Genomic DNA, 13,651 nt, shown 5'->3' with positions numbered 1-13,651 from the left:
TCAAGTAAAAACCACTGTACTTTGAATTCATATGTTGTGTTATTCACTTCTTAAATTCAAGGAAGGGTTAACTGGGCACTGCTAAACAGCTGGCATATTTCAGCCCAGAAGTGGTTACACTTCAGAACAGGCTTAAAAGTAAAACAGGATGGTTTCTGCAATGTTTATTTTTTAAATAGGGCTTTTAAGAAGGCTCATGAGACTATTCATATAATAGTGGGTTTCCTTTCCAGGGACCTAGGTGGGTACCTTAAATGGGTACTAAATTGCTCAGATAGCCTAGGAGTATACATCACTAGTATTTGCACTCATTCAGAGCATGTTGATTAATCACATGCCAAATTTTCAAGCAAAAACACATTGATTTAATTCTAAACACATTTATAGTATTTAATTTGCATGTGCATTCCATCTACATTGATAACTGCCCCACATTTACATAGTCCTTCATCTTGAAGAGCCTTGAAGCAATTTACAGGTCCAGAACAAGCTGATCTGAGACAAGCCACACAAACAGATCTCCCCTTTTCCACATGCAGTTGAGGAGGGGGAAGGGTATCAGCCATCTGTAGAGCATTGGATTTCGTCCCTGAGACTCTGAAGAACCCTGTACACTAGATATGATGGCCATGCATGGGGGGAGTATAATAAGAACCCACATTCCTTTCCTACAATATCAGCAAGGAATTCACAGCAGTTCAGCCTGACTAGGTCCCTAGAGGCAGCCCTGGCCTGTTTTTTTGCTGTATGTCTTTTTTCCCCTTCCACTCAGACCTACTTTTACACTTGTGCTGCAAACCTGAAGGGCAGACCAGACCATTCTTGTTCAAACTGCCTCTAGTGTGGTGCAGCACATCCAACAAGTGTACTCCTCTCTAGCAAGAGAGGTAGGGCCACCTAAGAGCCTAAGAGACCTGGCCATTTTCAGCCTCTTATTCTTCCTGGGAGGAAACCTAGGGATATGAAAAGCAGGTCAAACAGCTTTCAGTAGTTCCTTTCAAGACACCCTGCTTACATACCTGTTCATACTGGATAAATGAAAAAAATAATGAAAACATGAAGCCTATATCTGGCATTTTTTAAATGGCCTCTATAAAGACTTTTATGGTTGATTTCGCAAGGCATTTTTCATTCCCTTTGTTTTTTTCTCCTCTGGAAAGTACCAGAGGATGCAAAATAATAACACCATACATGTTCATGCAGTATTTAAAAAAAAAATGTCACTTTTTTTTTTTTTTTTTTTTTTTTTTTTTCCCCTGGGGTACCAGGATAATATCTCTTTATTAATTGTTTCATGTGGATTTCTGAAATGTTGCCTTTCTGTGTTAGGCATGGACAACTCTGTGTCTTACTCTTTAAAATTTAACTTTCAAGGACAGTTGAAAAACATCAGCTTCAGTTCAGCAAGCAATCTATCATTTTTTCAGGTAATGAAAACAATCTAGTACTCACTGACCAAATGCTTCTTCAATCAAAATATCTTTTTCTCTCTGAAAGTGGGTTGTTTTTCTGTGTTTATTACAATAATAAATACAATATTTTGAAAGGAAAGCAAACAAGTAAATAAACAAGTAATTAATGCTGATAAATAAGCAAAAACTAATTTCCACCTATAAAACTCCTGTAACTTTGGAGTGACTACCTTACTGTTAGCAGAGGCTTACAGAACAAAGGACTGGAATGCAGCTTAGAAGCTGGTATTTTCAGCTCTTTTGGTACGATTCTAGAAATATCTGTTCTGTTTATACCAGATAATGGATCCAATTCTACAAATCTCAGGGTCCTTTTCATTTTCTTTTACCTGATCAATGGCTATTGATAAATAAAACCCCAATACCTTTCAGTTCATGTTCCCAGCACTGGCTAGATCATGCTACAGAATTCTGCATGCTCAGGAGACCTGTCAGCTAGAGATAGTACCAGCTGTCTCTCAGCAAGAGGAGCGTCACTGTTCTTCGAATGTTTTGCTTAGGGTAAATTTGGCAGATCTAGGTGGGTCTCAGAAACTTGTAGATGAGAGAAGTAAATACAGTAGATGGAAGCCAGCCGTAGGAAACAAGAAGGGTAATTTCTCCATGAATTCTCCTTTTTTTCCCTTGCTTTGTTATCACAATTGGATTTTTTTCCCCTTCATTGCATGTAATCATGGCAGGCACATTGGTTTGTCTCTTGCATACACTCCTTACTAGTGAAGTTTTGGTTTTAGAGAGAGAAAAGTAAAACAGTTTACTTTATTTCCTGAATGTGTAAAGACTGATTAAAAATCCACTGACAACAAGAGAAGAATTCTCACTGTCTTAAGCCAGCTCTGGAAAGGACAAAATACAATTAATGTTTCATTCATGTTCAAAATACAGTTCATGTTTGCCATCACACCCAGGATCATATACTCTATTCACTCATGGCTTTGTTAGAATTGTCTGTTTAGAATAGAGTTCAGTGTAGGATGACACTGCAACAGAGTGCAATAGAGGGCATTAAAGTACCCACTGTTGAAGAAATATGCCTATGCGAGGTTCCCCGGGTTTCTGACTGAAGAACTGAGGCATTACTCACTGAGTTTATCTGGAATGGGGCACATGCACTCTCTTTGAGTGCTGTCCTTCCAAATGTTACTGACATGAACTCTAAGCTCAGAATTGGAATAACCTGATGAGCAATAGCTGTATTTTACATTTATGGTCGTTTTAGATTATCCATAAAGTGCTTTTTCTATCAACATGCCATTGACACAGCAAAGCAATTTATCCAGAAGAAAAGCTAGAGTTAACCTTAAAATGAAACAAAGGCAAGGAAAGGGAAACCACATATACAGGACCTGAATAAGCCATTTCCTTCTATAAATGTTGGTAAACTTCTATGAAAATTACTGACATACAAGCAGCAGAAACTTGGCTTTTTTAGCCTCATCTTACAAAGAGATTGGGCAGCTATTTACAAAGATGTAACTGGTCATGAGAACAACTGAATTTCATAATATTTGAGTAATCCACACTCTAATTGTAAGGTCATTATCACTGTAGCTGCAGAAAGTTCTCTTGCATACTTCTCTACTTACATGAAACTCCAGGCATGGGAAAAAAAACAACTGGATGCGGGGCAGTAAGGAGAACAGCAAAGTGTTCTTTTCCCTGGCAGGCTGGCAAATACTCCTGGTATCTGCTGCATTCAAGAATGAGAGTGGCTAAAGTCCCTGACCATTCCAATCTCCACTTCTTCCTCTTTCATCACTTATAGTGTGGGTTGCAGGTTCTTGCTAATTTTATTAGTTTGAAGACTTCAACCTTTTTTTTTCTTTTAATTTATCAAACTTCTAGTTGGTGGGTGCCTTCATCCTTTCCATGACAAGACACACATGCAAAGTGGACAAATCACAGCCAAACTCTGGCATATGCAGAAACAATGAATCACACATGTATTCTCTACCTGTTAATATGCACACATTTTTAATTTTATTTAATGTTAGTATGTACATTGGATATTGCTGTATGCATGCAAGCAGTCATTTTAGATGTAGAGAAAAGATGATGTGAAAAATTACTGAAAGAAATACTAAAAGGATACTGGGGAGAAAAAGGACAAGGGGAAGAGAAGTGTAAAAAAAAAAGCCTTGAAGAAAATGGGGGGATGTCCAGGAGACATGAGGAAAGGACAGTATCTCTGCATTGAGCTGACTACTTCAATAGGAGAAGCTGGAGAAATGCCATGTCATCCCAGAGTAACACATTTGTCTTGAGGACCTCTTGGTTATAAAGGTTTTCTTTTATTTTTCCCTTTACTCCCCCTTCCCACATCTATCTCCTTTGGATATTTTCTTTTAGCAATGGAGCAGGCATATAATGTCAGTTTTTACACTATTCTTCAGCTTTTTCAAAAGGTAGGAATTTCTAAGAAATGGAATTTTATGTGCAGGCACAATCACAAATACATCTACCCTTTCCAAAGAGAAAGGAGTAATTTCAGTTTCCAGCTTTATACACCCCAGTCACATCTCTGTGTCTTGTGCCTGAGTTCAGCAATTTCCATAGTTACTTTATTTAGATTCCACCACAGACATAACAAAATTCGGGACACTCAGTATGTAAAACAAAAATTACACTTTTTTTTCTCTCCTAAAGGCATGTTGCTCAGGTTGTGCATCTTGTTTCACACCTTATTTCACAATAAGCAAGCACTGCTGCTCAACTAAGCTGATGGAATATTGATTGTCTTTTCTCATGTCTCCTTCCTCCCTCTTCTGCCACATCCTCCTCTTCCCTTCTCTTTTACACTTGCCATAGGAAAAGAAAGAAAACAAGGGAAAAAAGGCAACAGGAAAAAAAAGGAAAAGAGGCCCTTGGGATTCCTTAAGTCTGTGTTGGCAGAACTCCTTGTTTGTGGTGCAGGTGTGCAGGAGACCTCCTCCATGTCGTCACCACAGCAACCCGTCTGTCTAATCTGCTGAATATAAAAAAAAAAATAGACAGAGAAAAGCCATCCACCCCCTTTTACTCCATCCATGAGCCCAACAGAAGGATATCGTTTCCAAGCATTCCTCATAATTCCCCAGCCATTGCCCAGGCAACAGCCACAAGGAGCTGGCAGGCCCTGTGGAGAGAAAGCAGTCCCTGTCTGGAATTCATTCCCCCACCAGCACCGAACACCTCCCTCCCCCACCTCATGGTTCTCTGTTCTTTGCCCTTCACAAATGTTGCATGCACGTGCACACACAGACTGGCACATGCAGAGCTTAGACCCTTGCATGTTGCTTCATACCTCCCCCGCTTTGTAACAGGTCAGATCAGGAGCACATGCATTTCATCACCCTTGACTTCATGTGACCTCCTTTTCCCAGAATACACACAGGGAGAGGCCAACAGAATATTTCAAAGCTGTAATTGCCTGAATATTTATTCTAAAAAGACCCCATGTCCCTTCTATTGTGTCTCTTTTAATGATTCACCGTTACCAATAACAAGGTAAATGTTAGATCTAACTTTGTAAAGTTCAGCCTCCCATAGGAAAAAAAATCTAAGTTTTACTTTACGCAGTATTCTTGAGCTCACATGGCTCAGCAGCCAGATACTGTAGTGATAGATACTTCAGAAATAGCAGCTGGGAACTCAGCATAAGCATTTGGGAGAAGTTATAAAAAGAGGGGGTTGGAAACCTTTGAAGGTGTTTAAATCTCTAGGCACCTTTCAGATGGGCTGCTCTGCTAGAAGTGTGTTTATTGTCTAGAGAAAGGATTGGTGAGAGAAGACTCCTTATCAAAGCTCATAGTTTAAAGAGCAGTCCCTCGCAGTTTCAGTTATCACAGCTGTTTCTGGGATATGAAGAGGTTTTTCAGACTGTGGGCTCTCTATCCCCTGTATCCAGCAGTGAAAGCTCTCATTTGTCTTCCCACCATCATGTTGATGCAGCTGGGTTTGGCACTGCTTACCTCAGCACTTTTTTTTGTTAAAAGACAGAAGGCTTACTTGTGATCCCAGCCTTTTCCTATCATATGACACTCAGCTAGTGGTTTTGGTGACTTATTTACTGGCACTAACCCAGTAAAAACAAAAATGAACATTCACAACTAATAAATCCTTGAGCCCAGATAGCTTCAGCTACATTAGTAGGATTACATCAAATTGTCCAGACTGATACCAGTGTTCCCTGGGAACCTGAAATCTAGCAAGTACAGTAGGGGTGTCTATTTCATCCTCACTTGAGCTGGTCTTTGATAATGTAATGTACAGGACAGCTAGGTGTACAGTGCTAGAAAGGGGTGTGCATAAAGAAAAAGTTATCTTCTTCCCTCTTGCTTGTTGGATTTATTCAGACAATTCTAGTAAACTAATAGTATAACAGTATAAACAGTCTGTAGAGCATAATAGCATCAACTCTGTCAGAGCTGGGGAGACTCGAAGAGAATTTCCATCTTTCTCAGCTGCACTGAGGGACACCATTTTGCTGCACATGAAAGGTCAAAAATGTTTAGCTAATGCAAATCTGTGCTGTGCTGTACTGTGTACAGGCTGAGGTCAGTCCCCTCTGTAACATTATAGGAAGTAAAAACATTCCTTCAGTGTGCTGATGATAACATTGTTTAGCATTGCATTCCTCTTTCTGATCACTGTAACTTCCTTACAGATCTGACGTATAATATTTCCATCAGTGACAGAGCTCTGCTCTCTAACCCTCTGACACTGCTCCCTTTAAAATCTTTCCACATTGCAGCTCAATGGGGACGATGTTAAGCAATTGTGCTTACAGCAAAGAGTTACATTAAACAGTTCAGAGTTTGGTAGTCTGGGATGCAGGATTTCCAGCAGGCATGTGTTATTGTAAGACAAGGAGTTTATTTCATTTAATAAGAAAGCAACTACATGAAATGCATCAAAGAGCCTTGCTTTTTTGCTCTCCAGCATGGTTTACTACTTCCTTCTTCATACCAAAATAACTAAGATTACTTTATGTGCTATTTGAGAACTGGCATGAAAGTGACCTGTTCTCCATGCTTTTTTTAAGACAAAGCAAAAGACCCACTGCTGCACAGAGGAACTCTTCCTTGTAGTCTTAACATCTCCCTAGCAATGGACAAAATCTGAACATTAGTGCTGCTGCCACAGAAAGGAAAACATATGTGTCTAGCAAAATGATTGGAAGAAGAAATGAGGGTGTGCTCTGTGCTCAACTGTGTCTTCTAGAAAGCTGTGTGGAAGGTATGTAGATGAGGTTTCACTGAAGGGGAAAGTAGTGGAAGTACTCTAGGTCTGGCATAAGCTCTTAATGAAAAATGTTTGATAAACTGGGCATTCTGCCACCCTATGACATCCACTTACCACAGCAAAACATGAAACAGTCGAAAGTAGGTATGATGAAAAGAAAAAAGTTTCTGCTGTTAAGCTTCGCAGTCAGAAGGCAGCAATTCAATGCCAGTGTTGCCACAGGTTGTGTGCACAGCCCTGGTCACAACAAACTGCTTAATCTTGCATTGATTCCATTTCCCATCTGCAAAGTAGGAACAACTCTTTGTCAGACTTTTTTTTTTCTTTATTTTTGACCATAAATTTAGTCTTTTGTTTATTTAAATTTCAGGACAATGATTCCTGCTTATATGTCTACAACAGTGCCTAACAGATTGGAATTCTAACTTCCTATGTGATATTTACATAGGACAAATATTTCAAATTTTAAAATTAGGAAATCTGTGCAACAGAAAATAGGCACTGTATTTTTAATCCTGTAATTAAAAATACAGTACTTTGAGAAAGACAGCTTTCTGCCATATGGTACAGTTAAAACCTTAACAACTTGTGTGGTTTCCAGGAATCTGGAAAATTGGAGTAAAGGTATGAATTAAATTACTGCAAAAGCAGAACTCCAAAAATCTGAAACAAATCCATAGTAAATTATTTAGGATTTCTGCTTAACTAAGCTTTTTCTTAAACTTTCTTTTGTCTTAGTTTCACTCAACGTTTCATCTGTCTTTGAGATTCAGCTTCCTGGACGTAAATCAGAGGTGTGTATTCTTTTAGGCAAATGAAGAATACTGATGTTTTAATAATCAAAGCAATAGAAAGACATGTTCTCATCTCTGGAAATGAGCTATGTACAGGATGTTACCAGCATGCCACTATACTTAGGTGCTCGAAGCTGCATGTTCCCAAAGGAGAGGTTTTTTTTACTCTGGTGAGTACAGTCACTTCAAACAAGCAGTAAAGTTGTCTAATGATAAAGAATGTTCTGGTAAAAGAATTGGGGAAAAAAGCTAACACCAAGTTCTCTTTAACATATATGGTACTGTGTAAATGTCAGCATATTTGCTGACCACCATGCACATCCCTCTATCTGAAAAAAAAAAATCAGCTCTCATACATTCACTATCTGTTATTTAAGTGTCAATTTATAGCTCTACTTTTCTGGGTATAGCAGCCTTACAGCACTTTCACAACGGAGAGTCCTTATTCTATCTGTATACTCCTTTATGATTCATGACATGAAAGACCACTGATTTGAAATCCTGCTTGCTTTTTATGAGATAAAGAAAATGATGGTTCCTATAACAGTGGTAGTACTTCATCCAGAAAAGCAGAAAATGTTATATTTTTCTATCACCCAGTACTCACTTGTTTTCTATTAGACTTCTATATAGATAAAATTGGAGGTGGGAAATAAACCTGTTTAACTGCCATGCCCTCATTAAGCAAAAAGTCCATAGGCTATAAGGTGAGGAGGGATCAATGTATTCATTCAGGCTGACCTCCAGCCCAAACACACACCATTATATTTCCCTAGAAGCCCTTGGTTAATTGCACTAGGTCATGTGTTTGAGCTGAGAATAGAGGATTATACAGAACAGTAACTTCTCCCTAAAACACCCATCTTCACAATCATTGTTCAACTGGAATACCAACTCTAACTCACATCAAACAGAAGTTTATTCATAGAAGGAAAGAAGCTTATAGTGCTGTGGCACTGAATAACTCTCATAAAGCAGATCTGCCTTTCAACATCTCTTTGAAAGCAGACCTTCAGTTTTATTAATGTTTTGTTCTCCTGTTTTTTGCTTCTCTGCTAGAAGACAGTCTTCTTGACTTTTTGTCTTTTCTTGTCGCTGCTGTTTTGGGGGGGGACCCCTCCAAGGCTGTGAGTTCGCTGGTAGCAGCAGGCAGGCAAGGAGACTCCACACGGCCTCTGAAGGTGCTCATTAGATGGGGGTTTATTGGGGGTCCTACCCCCGGGAGGCAGCATGGCTTCTGAGGGAGAGGAGGGGAAAGGGGAGTGAGGGGGGAAAGGGTGGGGGGAGAGAGGGGTTGAGAGAGCACCGGCCAGGAGAGCCGGCGAAGAGAGAGAGAGAGAGAGAGATAGAGAGCACCGTCCCCCTGGCACACTGAACAGGGAGATTCAAAGTGGGCACGGAACAGATTGGGCCAATGGAATTACAGACACATGATACAGCAGGGGAGGAACACAGGCTTGGAATAAACCATACATTTTCCAGGGGTGAGACAGAGCATACCATTTAACTAAAATATAACACCATGTTTTCTTAATGTCTTGACTGTAGATTTAGTTGAGAATCTGGATGCACTATTTCCTAAGTAAGTATGGAATCTAATCAAGAGAGGCTTCACGCAAGTACAAGCTCAATGATGCATCAGAGGCCCAAATGAACCCTGTAAACCTTTCCATCTATAATACCTTTCTTGGGCTTAATCAGACCAGAAGGAAACTGCTTTATGGTGAACTTTGGAGGTAATTCCCTGCACTTGGAGAAATAGTTACAATATCCCTGGTCAGCAGAACTTAAGTGACAAAAATGAAATAGTAGTACATTAAACTTTTCTGGTCGCCTCTTCATACGTTATGCTAGGAAGAAATATGCTTTAGATCTAGGTGTACTAAAACCAGCAGTCATTGAATCACTGCACCTAAATAAACACTGAGCGTTTACTCAAAGGAGAACTATAATTCTGCACCTGCAATCACTGGAGGTCAATGAAATGTATGCATTGCCTGGAAGCTTTGTTTTCTGTCAATCACAGACAGACAGTACTGCATTTCTATGCTTAAGTGCTTATTCAGCAAAAACATAACTACAGACAAGAAGCATTTAGAGAGACTGGCAAAATGGAAAATATGAGCAGAATTAAACAAAAGAAAAGCCCCCTAACACTATTAATTTATATAAAAAAATTCCCAAGTTATTCCTTAACAAATCAAAATTATATACATAAGAGTCAGGATAGAAAATACATATTAGTGTATGGCTATTAACCATATAAATGACCAAATACTGACATAGGTAGTTCCTTAAAAGAAACTCCTTGTCCAGTATACAAAGTACAAATAGCATTTGTTTAATTTGCTATGGAAATTTCTTTCTCATGTCAAATAAATAGAATATATAAAGAACTCAGTGCTGAGCTCTTTTTCATTTATTTTTTACTATTAAGTCTGCAGAGATGAGATGCTGCAATTACAGAGATAAAATCCTTTAGCTATTATTGAAGCAATAAGGAAGTGCTCCCTAACATCTGTCCCATAACAATCCTCTGTTAAGAGGTACCTGCACTACTTTTCTCAGTTGCCTTTTGCTGTGGGATACATGTGTCTAGTTAAGGAATGATTCAGACTTAAGGGAGATCATATGATGTTCTCAGTCCATTGCCAAAGAATTCCTGTGCAGTCTTAGATGTTTTTCCTGACCTCTTTGAATACCACTTGTCTATTTGCACCAAGGGGGATAACAGACTTGGTCTCCCACCTTGACTCTGTCTTTCTTTGTTAGACTACAATGCCATCAGGAAGTTAATTTTGGATGGATAATAAAAGAGGGCCCTGATCTTAATCATGGCTTCAAGATAAAGGAATAGCTTATATTATCAGTAGCATTGTTATTACTAGTATGACTACATGGTTGGTTAGCTGGACACAACTGAACCATTACTTTGCCTGTGGATACAAGTACTTCTCCTCCCCACAACAATCTCTCTGACTTTATTAGAAGAGGATTTAAGCTCATACAACCCTGTCTATATCAGTGAGATATCAAAGATCATATGAGTCAAAGACTGGCAGATCTGTGAGGCTTGTTTGATGTTCAACAAGAAATACAATAAAAAGAATTGTAGGCAATCCCTAAAAAGCTTCCTCAGACTTTTAACAGAAAATACAGGTGTACACTGAGCTATGCTTCCTTTTGAAAGCTGCATTAAATATACATTTTACCACTTCTTTTTCTTGCCAGCCTCACCAAAGGAGATGAAATGGATCATAGAGCTTGGAAGTTATGCTTTTGAACATGACCCATGAGAGTCAGTGTGGATTTTCCACGGGAGCAGATAAACATTAATAAAAAAAATCCTAGGTTAAAAAGATTGTGCAAAGATAGCATTCCATTCAACCTCCTATGTGAAAATTGGTGTAGAGGAAAAACCTGTATGGATAATGGACAACATAAGGTATACCATGTAATAGCCCTGAGGTCTAATTCTATGACTTACAGAAAATGTTTGGATTTTGGACCTGTCTCTCAAAGAAATTGAAAAGTAGAGAGCATAGTAGTAACTAGATTTAGGTGTGAACAACCCATTATCCATCTCAGGAGACAGCAGAGAGAAGCTGGGAGAAGGATACTGAAACCTTTACTTCACCAATGCAAGAGGAAATCTTTCTTACACAAAATTTTGCAGTAGTTTATAAAAACAGTCAATATCAATAGTGTACGGCTGCCATAGACCCAAGATTAGCTGGTGTTTAGAGCTAAAAGATAAAGTCAAGACTATAAGCTTTATCATAAAAAAACTCCAAAAAACCCTTCTTTTTCTAATGAAATGTAAAGGCCTTATAATTAACACTTGCTAAGGCACTCTAAATTTGTTGTTTTCAAAGTGTAACTCTTCATCAAAAGAAGTTAGGAAAAGGCACTGTGCGGACATTTTGTCCAGCATTAGAGTACAACTACTAAATATTGAACTACACCTCTAAATAATTAGGTCAAGGCATAGTCTTAAAGACTTTAGTCTTTAGTCTTTTCTGACCATCATCCCATGTAGTGAGTATGTGAAAAAAGTGGACATACACAAGATGCAAGTTTTCCAAAATTAAACAGTCCAGTGCAGTTGGATCACTGACTGATCAGTTTGCTGTATATCTTTTCAGCAATGAAAAAGTGCAATATGTCTTAAAGCGCTAAATCATTCTTCCTAATGCTTTCATACCTACTGTAATGAAGTATGCTATCTTGGTTTTCACTACATATAACCATGTGAAGTTAGTGGCATGTGACCTATCATTCATTGTCATTGCAAATATCCTACAACAGGTCTGCTAAAGGGATTGGTCTTCGATTGTAGTTCCTGTTGTATTTGAACAGCAGCAAGAATTAATCTAATCCCTCTGTAACTAGAAGCATGGTAAGAAATATGAGAGCGGTTCTGTAGCTCTATCTGTAGTCAGAACTCAGTTTCAATGTAAATGTCACTCCAAAACATCAGCAGAATTTAGGCAGCATAGCTTACCTTGCTTTCAACAGCTGCATCCTGGAATCCTTGTAACATCTTGTCCACTAACAGGGGTTACTAGACATTTTTCACTAGACATGAAAAGTTGTTTCCTTCTATTCATATATTGTCTCCTGAAATCTAGAAAAATGTCTTTTGATTGAGAAAAACAAGCTAAGACATTAAAATGTCACTTGTCTCAACTTCCCAAAGTGCATGTTCAACTAGTCTTCATTAAAAATAAAGAAGGATACATACACATATAAACCCTCATTTAGCTAGCAATTGCAATCATTACAGCAAAACCACAACAGAACCAAAATGTATGTTGTTCAGTTCCTCTGTATAATGAAAATTTTATTAGCAAAAGCATTTGATTCACAGCAGTTGCACTGCGGAATGGCATGTAGTTCTCTGTATTGTGAACTGAATATATAATTCAAAGTTGAGTTCTCAGAGAGAAAGTCTTTGTGTCTTGACCAGAGAAAACAGATTTGTGCTATTCATTATAAATGGGAGTTGAAAACCTTACTGAGTTGTACTGATCAGAGGATCAAACCAAATAAGGGAGACCAAGCAAGTACTTGAATTCAGATTAATAGATAAGGGTATTAAAGTTTCACAGTTTTTCAAATATATGAGCCCAATCTGTAACAGAACATCCAAAACATTATCTGGAGATGACCAGACCCAAAAACTGATGCAATTTCTGAGTGCAAACATCAAAAACAATGTTCTCTCTTGTCCAGGCTTGGTGTGGAACATTTAATTTGAAAATATTTTCCTTGAATTTGTTATGAGTGTGGTCTTTTTGCTATCATGCAAATGGAGTTTGTGCTCATAGCCAACAAAAAAAAAAAAAAAAAAAAAACTTGTGCTAAGTTTTCTCTTTTTTACTTTTCTTGCTCCTAGCTCTCTTTATTTTCTTTGTGCTGAGTTATGCTTCTCATCAGTCAAGAGAAGCAGCACTAAAATAATACATTTTCTAAAAGAAATCAGGTAAAATAATAAAACATTCTCTACTGAATAAAACATACTCAACCAACACCAGCAGGAGTGTTCATTAATTAGATGTAAGTGTACATAGTAGTAAATCAAAGCAGAGAAAGACAGGGAGAGAAAAATTAAATAATCTCACCTACATTTTTAATTTAATATTTTATATAAACAGAAAGAGATGTTCCATAGGCAAGTTTATACACTTATGATTTGTTTGATATACTTTCTTGAATTATTACTGTACCATTATCTTTTTCTCTCATGTAAGTAACAATATAAGAGATGGAAAAAGAAAACATTGCTGTGATCTTACTGTTCCTTTAAAACACTAAACAAGTGAAACATGTAAATTGGAACATGTAATTGGAACATGTTTTCTTCCCAAAAGGTAGTAACTCAGTGGTCCAGCTTCATCATGTGTTCTTGAGAATTGTTCTTCTAAAAATTATAGTAGCAGAGTAGTAACACTTCCCATGCTGAACAATTCACAGCCCATCCTTGCTTCTGAGAGTATGACAACCTTTGGAAGGAGGCTAAGCTTACTAAACTTGAAGTTAGTATTTGCAGGTTCTACAGGACTGCTGTTTGGCAAGCAGAGTATAGTAAAAAAAGTGGCATTATTTTTGATCGTATTTAAAAATAAAATTCCCTGAAGACTAAAGGGTGATGTGGGGAAT

The sequence above is a fragment of the Anomalospiza imberbis genome, chromosome Z (assembly GCF_031753505.1).
Source record: "Anomalospiza imberbis isolate Cuckoo-Finch-1a 21T00152 chromosome Z, ASM3175350v1, whole genome shotgun sequence".
Classification (NCBI taxonomy): Eukaryota; Metazoa; Chordata; class Aves; order Passeriformes; family Viduidae; genus Anomalospiza; species Anomalospiza imberbis.
Note: the sequence above shows the minus strand (reverse complement) of the source record.